Below are 7,560 nucleotides of genomic sequence, written 5' to 3' on the forward strand. Positions count from 1 at the left end.
AGGAATCAAGCAAAGATAGACCTTGTGATGTTTGATGCGCATCAGTGAGGCGCGACATATTAATACAATCTTGGATTTATCTGTTTTAGATTCAATTGCTTTCAAAGCGGCCTGACTATCTACAAAAATCGTGATATTCGATGGACGAATTGTACTTTGTTGTTAGCCGCTTTTTCAATAGCTTATATCTCATCCTGAAAGACGCTGCAAGTATCAGGGAGTCGGACTGCCTTATCTGCATATCTTTCGAGAAGATACCTCGAACCGTACCGCCCTCCATCTTTGAGCCATCTATGTAGATAGTAACTTCAGAGTTACCTGTCACACATCCAAGCTCCCAGCTATCACTGGTTGGATAAAGAGTGGGAATTCTGGTATAGAAATCTAGTGTTGGTGTCATGTAGTCTGTAGTCAAGTCTAGATCTGCCTTAACTGAGCCCTGACCCCTCCTTCTAATCTCCTTCAAAATTGTACGGTGTCCGTAGTTAGCTGGTTTCCACATCTTAAACTCCCGAAGCCTGAAAGCACTTTTGGCAGCACAGCCTTGAATGAACACCCACAGTGGTAGGAGATGTATTATTACATTTAAACCCTCTTGAGGCATATTATTGATTGCTCCGGTGATACCTAAGCAAGCCAATATTTGTGTTTTTCCGATGCGGGCTAAGTTGCATTTTTTGTCCAACGCTTGCCACCAGACGAGAGACCTATAGGTAATGATAGGCCTGATAATCCTCGTGTACATTCCGTATACTACGTACGGTGACAATCCCCATCGCTTCCCAAAGGTTGTTCCGTTATTACTGTGTAGTTTTAGGTATTTAAGTTGTTCTGTTATTACTGCTATCATATTTAATATTTATATTCACTTAAATTCTTCTTTTTATTAAAAACGCTTAACTGTAGTTTAGGTAATTAAGTTGAAATCACTTTCTTTTTCAATTAAAAAACTTTTATACACAACTTATCGCAGCAAGGGTTCCACAAGTTCTGATCAAAAAGCAACACACGTACTTTTTCCTCGTGTCAACTGCTTCTGCCTTTTCCCGTCGTCTCGAAAAAGCTCCCGCTCATCTGAATCGACCGGTTTATTTTGTGCATGACTCTCATCTCTCTTATAAGAGCACTTTCTATTTAGTGCCGGCCAACCTGACTACGACGACACCCTACTGAAGGTGCATTCACAATATCCCTTCCCCCTTGCGGAGGAGCTTTACGCGTGTGCTTAAAGGCGACGACACAATACAAAAATGACAAATAAATTAAAGGCCATGATACAATAAATCTTAATTCTAAACATATCGCCGCCTTTGATGGCTCCAGCAGATATCAACATTCAGATGGAATAGGTGCCAATTTATGGATTGCTCGGCGAACCTCTCCATTCTTTGTTTTTACATCAGCAACTCGAACCCAACCTTTAGCATCTCTTGTCACTTTCAGCACTCTCCCAATAAGCCATTGCTTAGAAGGCAAATTTTCTTCTGCAATTAACACCATATCACCTTCATTAAGGTTCTTCTGCTTCTTAGTCCATTTGACTTTCTGTTGAAGTTCATGAAGATACTCCGCCGACCACCTTCTCCAAAAATGTTGTTGTATGGGCGAAATTCGTGGCCATCTATCTTTATGAGACCATTCTTCGCTATCCACAGTAGGTTCCACAGTTCCAACCAACGGACCACCTGTTAAGAAATGTGCCAGTGTAAGAACGCTTTCATCATTTGGGTCGTTATACAAGGTTGTCAAAGGTCTTGAATTTAAAACTGCCTCTACTTCCGCAACCACTGTTGCCAGCTCTTCAAATGTAAGATGCGATTGACCCAATATTCTAGCCAAATAATATTTTGCTGATTTTACAGCCGCTTCCCATAGTCCACCAAAATGGGGGGATCTGGGTGGTATATGATGAAATTCAACACAATTGGCAGTACAATATTTTAAAATCTTGCCCTGTACTTGTTGATCAAAAAACATGCATTTCATTTCCTCGAGCTCTTTACGAGTACCCACAAAATTAGTGGCATTGTCGCAAAATAATTTTAAGCATAAGCCGCGTCGAGCTACAAATCTTTTTAATGAAGCCAGGAAAGCCTTTGCAGTCAAATCAGAGACCACCTCCATATGCACCGCTTTTGTGGCAAAACAAATAGAAACAGCAATATAGCTTTTTGTTGTTCTGTGCCCACGAAGTAGATACGTTGTTGTAATAGGGCCGCAAAAGTTCAAAGCATTGTAGACAACTACCAGTAATTTTGCGTATTACTCCTCTAGCATGAAATATCCAAAATCGCTGCCTAACTATAGCCATAAGCGCTTGCGTACCAGCATGCAAATATTTGAAATGAGGAAATCGTACAAAACTGCAAACTATTTCTGAGTTATTAGGTAACAAAATTTGATGTTTAGCATCATATGGTAATGCAGCCTTCGCTAATCTCCCACCAACACGTAGTAGCGGCACACCATAAGTATCTTCTACAAAAATGCTCAGATTTTTATATTTACTGTTTGCTGGCAATTCTCTATTCTTCAATAGCAGCTCAATTTCTTCTTTGAAATAATGTTGTTGCACACAGTAGAATATACGCACTAGTGCTTCATCTAATCTTTCAGTCATAGACTTAACGCTTCTTCGAAAGCCAAGAAGATTGGCAAAAATTCTTTGTAATTTTTCAAAATCGCTGAAGGTTTCAATCCACGTCACAAAAGAAGATTTCGAGTTATCCTCAGAGCATGCCTCATAAGGTATTTTTTTTTTCAAATAATGAACAGTCATTATCGTACTATTACGACTCCTTTCTTGGTCAGCATTAGTATTCTTTCTAGACTTATTTGGTGGCCACTCACAACAATCTCTCTTCAAGAAAGAAGGACCTGCAAACCAAATAGAATTAGATAGTTCATCTACATACGCACCTCTTGATATTATATCCGCTGGGTTAGACTTTGAAGGAACATGCCGCCAAATACACGTTTTTGTCTACTCTTGAATCAATGATACCCGGTTGGCAACAAATGTGTTCCAATTTGATGAGTGCTCGCTCAGCCAATCTAGCACAATTTCGGAATCCACCCATAAATAGGTCGCGTCAATAGAAATTGGAAAATTGGAATTGGTTTTTGTCACTAGTTTCAACTCTAGCAACTCGTTTTTCTGCCAAAACAAATCGAGGCACACTTATTTTCTTGACGTCTTTTAGATTTTCGCGGAATTCTATTCATTGACTATGTAAATTCATTGGTAGGGATTCATCCCAATTAGCCTTCAATATCCACAAATCTTGCATGAAAATCTTCGCCTTTATGGTTAATGGGTTAATAAGCCCAAGGGAATCAAACAACTTAGATAGTTCCGACAACACTATTCTTTTTGTCACCGCTTTCGAGCTATCAAAATCTGGCCAAACGTATCGAAACGTAAATCCCACTGGAACCCAGATGATATCAAGAGTTTTTATTATTTCCTCATCATTCATCCGAAGAGTCTTTTCTTTATCAGCTTCAGGTACAAAATTAAGAAATTTTTCACTATTTGAAAACCACTTCCTTAACTTAAATTTTGCTGAGTTCATTATTGCTGATACTTGATTATATATTTCAAAAATTTCATCTTCATCGTTTGATCCACTGATCAAATCATCCATATAAAAATCAGATAACACCTTTCTCGATCCAATCGGATATTTATCGATATAATCTTCACTTAACTGTTTTAAGTATCTTGTAGCTAAATAGGGGGCAGATGTTGTACCATAAGTAATGGTTCGCAAGCGATAGGCCTTTATGTTTTCATCTGAGGAAGACCTCCACAAAATCGTTTGATAATTCACATCATCATCAGTCACCCATGCTTGGCGATACATTTTTGTTACATCTGCCGTAATTGCATATTTGTAACATCTAAATCGCAGTATTATAGATAACAGGTCATCTTGAACCAGTGGTCCTTTCATCATTACCTCATTTAATGACAAGCCACTGTCAGTTTTACAGCTACAATCGAACACAACTCGAAGTTTCGTACTCGTGGAGTCTGGTCGTAGCACATACTGATGCGGTGCAAAATATTTTATCTTATCCATATCAGCTTCTTCAACGATCGTCATGTGACCTAAAGAGAGGTACTCATCCATAAATGCGTTGTAAGCGTCTCGTGTAGAGCGATCTCTACTCAACCTACGCTCTAGTGACAGCAACCGTCGTTTGGCAGCATTATAGGAACCACCCAAATCACTTACTGTTGTTTTAAATGGAATTTTCGTAATAAATCGGCCAGATGTATCTCTACGAATTGATTCACGGAAAATTTTCTCGCATTCCTCTTCTTCTTCGGTTAAAAAATTCTATTTTCCAGAATTTTTCAACCAATTGACTTAAGTTTTCATTTTCATTATGGTTGTGATTGACCAGCATATTATTTATTTTATGACTAGGCGCTAAACATTCTTCTGCTTTGCCTGCAACTATCCACCCTAGTATGGATTTCTGTAGGGTTGGCAACCTTTCAGTAAGATAAATTCATCCAATCGACAACAAATCGAAGAAAATTTCTGCACCAATTAAAATATCTATACGCGCTGGCTTATTGAACATTGGATCAGCCATTTGAATATTTTTTGGTAAATTCCAGTCCGCAACATCGACATAACGATTAGGTTTGGAGCTTGTTATTTTCGGTAAAACATAAAATTGCAGACTGACTTCGAATTCATTTATTTTTGATTTGATGGTAGCCACAGTTTTTGTTTTAAAGCTAGTTACAACGTCTCCAACACAGCTAGCATCTAATTTACAAGACGTTTTTTTTAATAACAGTTTTTGAGTAACTTTCTCACACATCAAATTTACTTGAGAGCCAGAATCTAATATGGCTCGCATTTGGTGATATTTGCCAAACTTGTCCGCTACCATTACTACTGCTGTTGCCAAAAAAACCTCGTTTTCAGTCATTACGTTCATAACTGATGACTGAGCTGTCTCCTGTGTTGACGTAGATGGCCAATTTTTGCATCTTTGTTCATTTGGCTCCAAGATATAATCTTTATGTAAAAGTTGATGATGAGATAAATTACATTTCGAGCATTTAACAGCAGAGCATTCTTTTTGAAGGTGTCCCCTTTTCAAACATGTAAAACATACCTTTATTCTCCGTGCTACGATAAAGTGTTCTTTAAAAGAAAGCTTTCTAAACTTGCTACAATCTGCAATCTCGTGGCCACTACCATTGCAGACTTTACATAAAGGTTTTGTAACTGCAAGAGAGGTTGAGTAGTTGCGGTTATTTCTATACTCTTTTTGATAGTTTACAGCCTTTGAATTCACTTGATTAACTTTATGTTCCCTTGCCTCAAGGTTCTCACATCGCCTCGTCAAAACTGCTGAACATTCATTCCAAGTTGACAGCTTCCTGTAATCCACTGATTCTTCCCATTTGACCTGCGAATCTTCGTCCACTCTTTCCATCACCAAATGAATTAACATGGCATTCGCTATATCTTTGTAATCGCCTAATGATAGCATTGCATTCAAATGTGCATTCGCTGCATTTAATACATTTCTTAAATGAACTGCAGATGGTTTTGTTAATTTTGGGACAGCAAAGAGGGCTGTAATATGTTCCTCGAACATCAACGCCTTTTTATCGAAGCATTCCTTCAATCGATCGAGTGCTTTGGGGTAATTGTCCTCTGTGACATCAAAATCGTCAATAGCTGCCAGCGGCTTAGAGCCCAAGTGCTCTTTAAGTATCAAAAATCGTTCGCAGTCATCAAGCATTTCATCCTGGTTGATTAATTTATTAAACAAGGCTATAAATTTCGGAAATTCGCTATACTTCCCTTCAAATTTCGGTAATTTTACTTCCCGATGACTTCTTGGGCCCGGCAATAACAATGTTGTATTCGTTGCATTGACATCTACCAGTGATAGCTTTCTTTTTTTTAGTAAACTCATTATTTTTGTTTTCGTGGCCACTATCCCTTTTCTGGATCACTATCCCTTTTATGGATCATTATCCCTTTTATGGATCACTATCCCGGGTTTCGGCACCAATGTTTTATTCAGTTAGTTTACTGATAACTTTTCTTCACGACTACATTATTATTTCTCAAAAACACACCTTTTCGCGTGTGCTTAAAGGCGACGACACAATACAAAAATGACAAATAAATTAAAGGCCATGATACAATAAATCTTAATTCTAAACATTAATAATACATATATGTGATATATGAATTAAAATTTATATACAAATCTAAAATTTTTTTTTTTCTTTTTTTTCTAAAAATTTTACATAAATCTTATAGTATCTTAAAAATATATAAGTGAATGTATATTTATTTACATAGATAACTAATGTATTAAATAGAATTTCAAATTCAATTTCATCTCATTTATATATTAAATCAAAATTAATTTTCACATTAATCTGATAGTATCTTCAAAATGTATAAGTGAATGTATATTTGTTTACATAGATAATTAATATATCAAATACAATTTCAAATTCAATTTCAAAATTTTCCGTATTTTTTCCCCCTTTTTTTTTTATCAGTTGATGTTCTGTTTCTACAGTTTTAACTATAAATTGCTTATTAAAAAAAAGATAAATTATATATGTTATTATATACAAATTCTAATTGGATTATGATGTCGATTTACTTCAAATAAAATTTTTGTTTAAATATATCTCTTTGTTGTTTATTTATCATCTATGCGCCTTCTCGTGTCTATATATTCTAACGATTCGAATGCTATAAAAAAAAATAAACTTGTTTAATGAGTAAAGAACCGTCACTTTTACGTACAAATTCCTACATCATATTCTACGAAAATCTTATAGAAGTTACTACACTCAATAGCTTGGATCGTAAATAGAATAATTCAACAAATCCGTCAGCTGACTATTAGAGTTGCATTCTCTTATACCTAACCCTTGTCTTATCGAGCTGAGAAGGCAGCCTGAGATCAACTGGTATATCAATATAGTTCAATTACGAAGAATTGAACGAAAATACGTTAAGGAGGCATGTCCTCGTAGAATGGTTTTATCAAGCCATTGTGGAAGGGTTTCAACTTCCCTTTGATCAAAATTTTTACGTTCACGTTACTCGGTACACCTCTTATTACATAGCGTCCTTCCCAGATTGGTGAGAATTTGTTTTTTCTTGCGTGATTTCTAAAAAGCACCTTTTCCCCAATATTATACTTCCTCCCCCTTATTCCCTTATCGTAATACCTCTTAGATTTTTCCTTAGCTCTATTTTGATTTTTCCTCACAGCATCGTGACATTTTTGGATTTGGTACTTCAAAATCTTGAAGTAATCCTCCAGGTTATACACAGGAGAGGGTTTGATCCGTAGGGCCATGGGGAATTCGGTGTCGAATGCAGATAGTGTTTTACTGGGTGTCTGTTTCAAGGACGTGTGCACAGTATTATTATGGACGTATATCGCGTGGTGCAGCCATTGATCCCAATTAGTACCTTCAGTACTCGAAAAACTACGCAAAAATTCTGCCAATGGCCGATGACTCCGCTTCAAGGAACCGTTTGCTTG

The sequence above is a fragment of the Teleopsis dalmanni genome, chromosome 1 (genome assembly GCF_002237135.1).
Source record: "Teleopsis dalmanni isolate 2A chromosome 1, ASM223713v2, whole genome shotgun sequence".
NCBI lineage: Eukaryota > Metazoa > Arthropoda > Insecta > Diptera > Diopsidae > Teleopsis > Teleopsis dalmanni.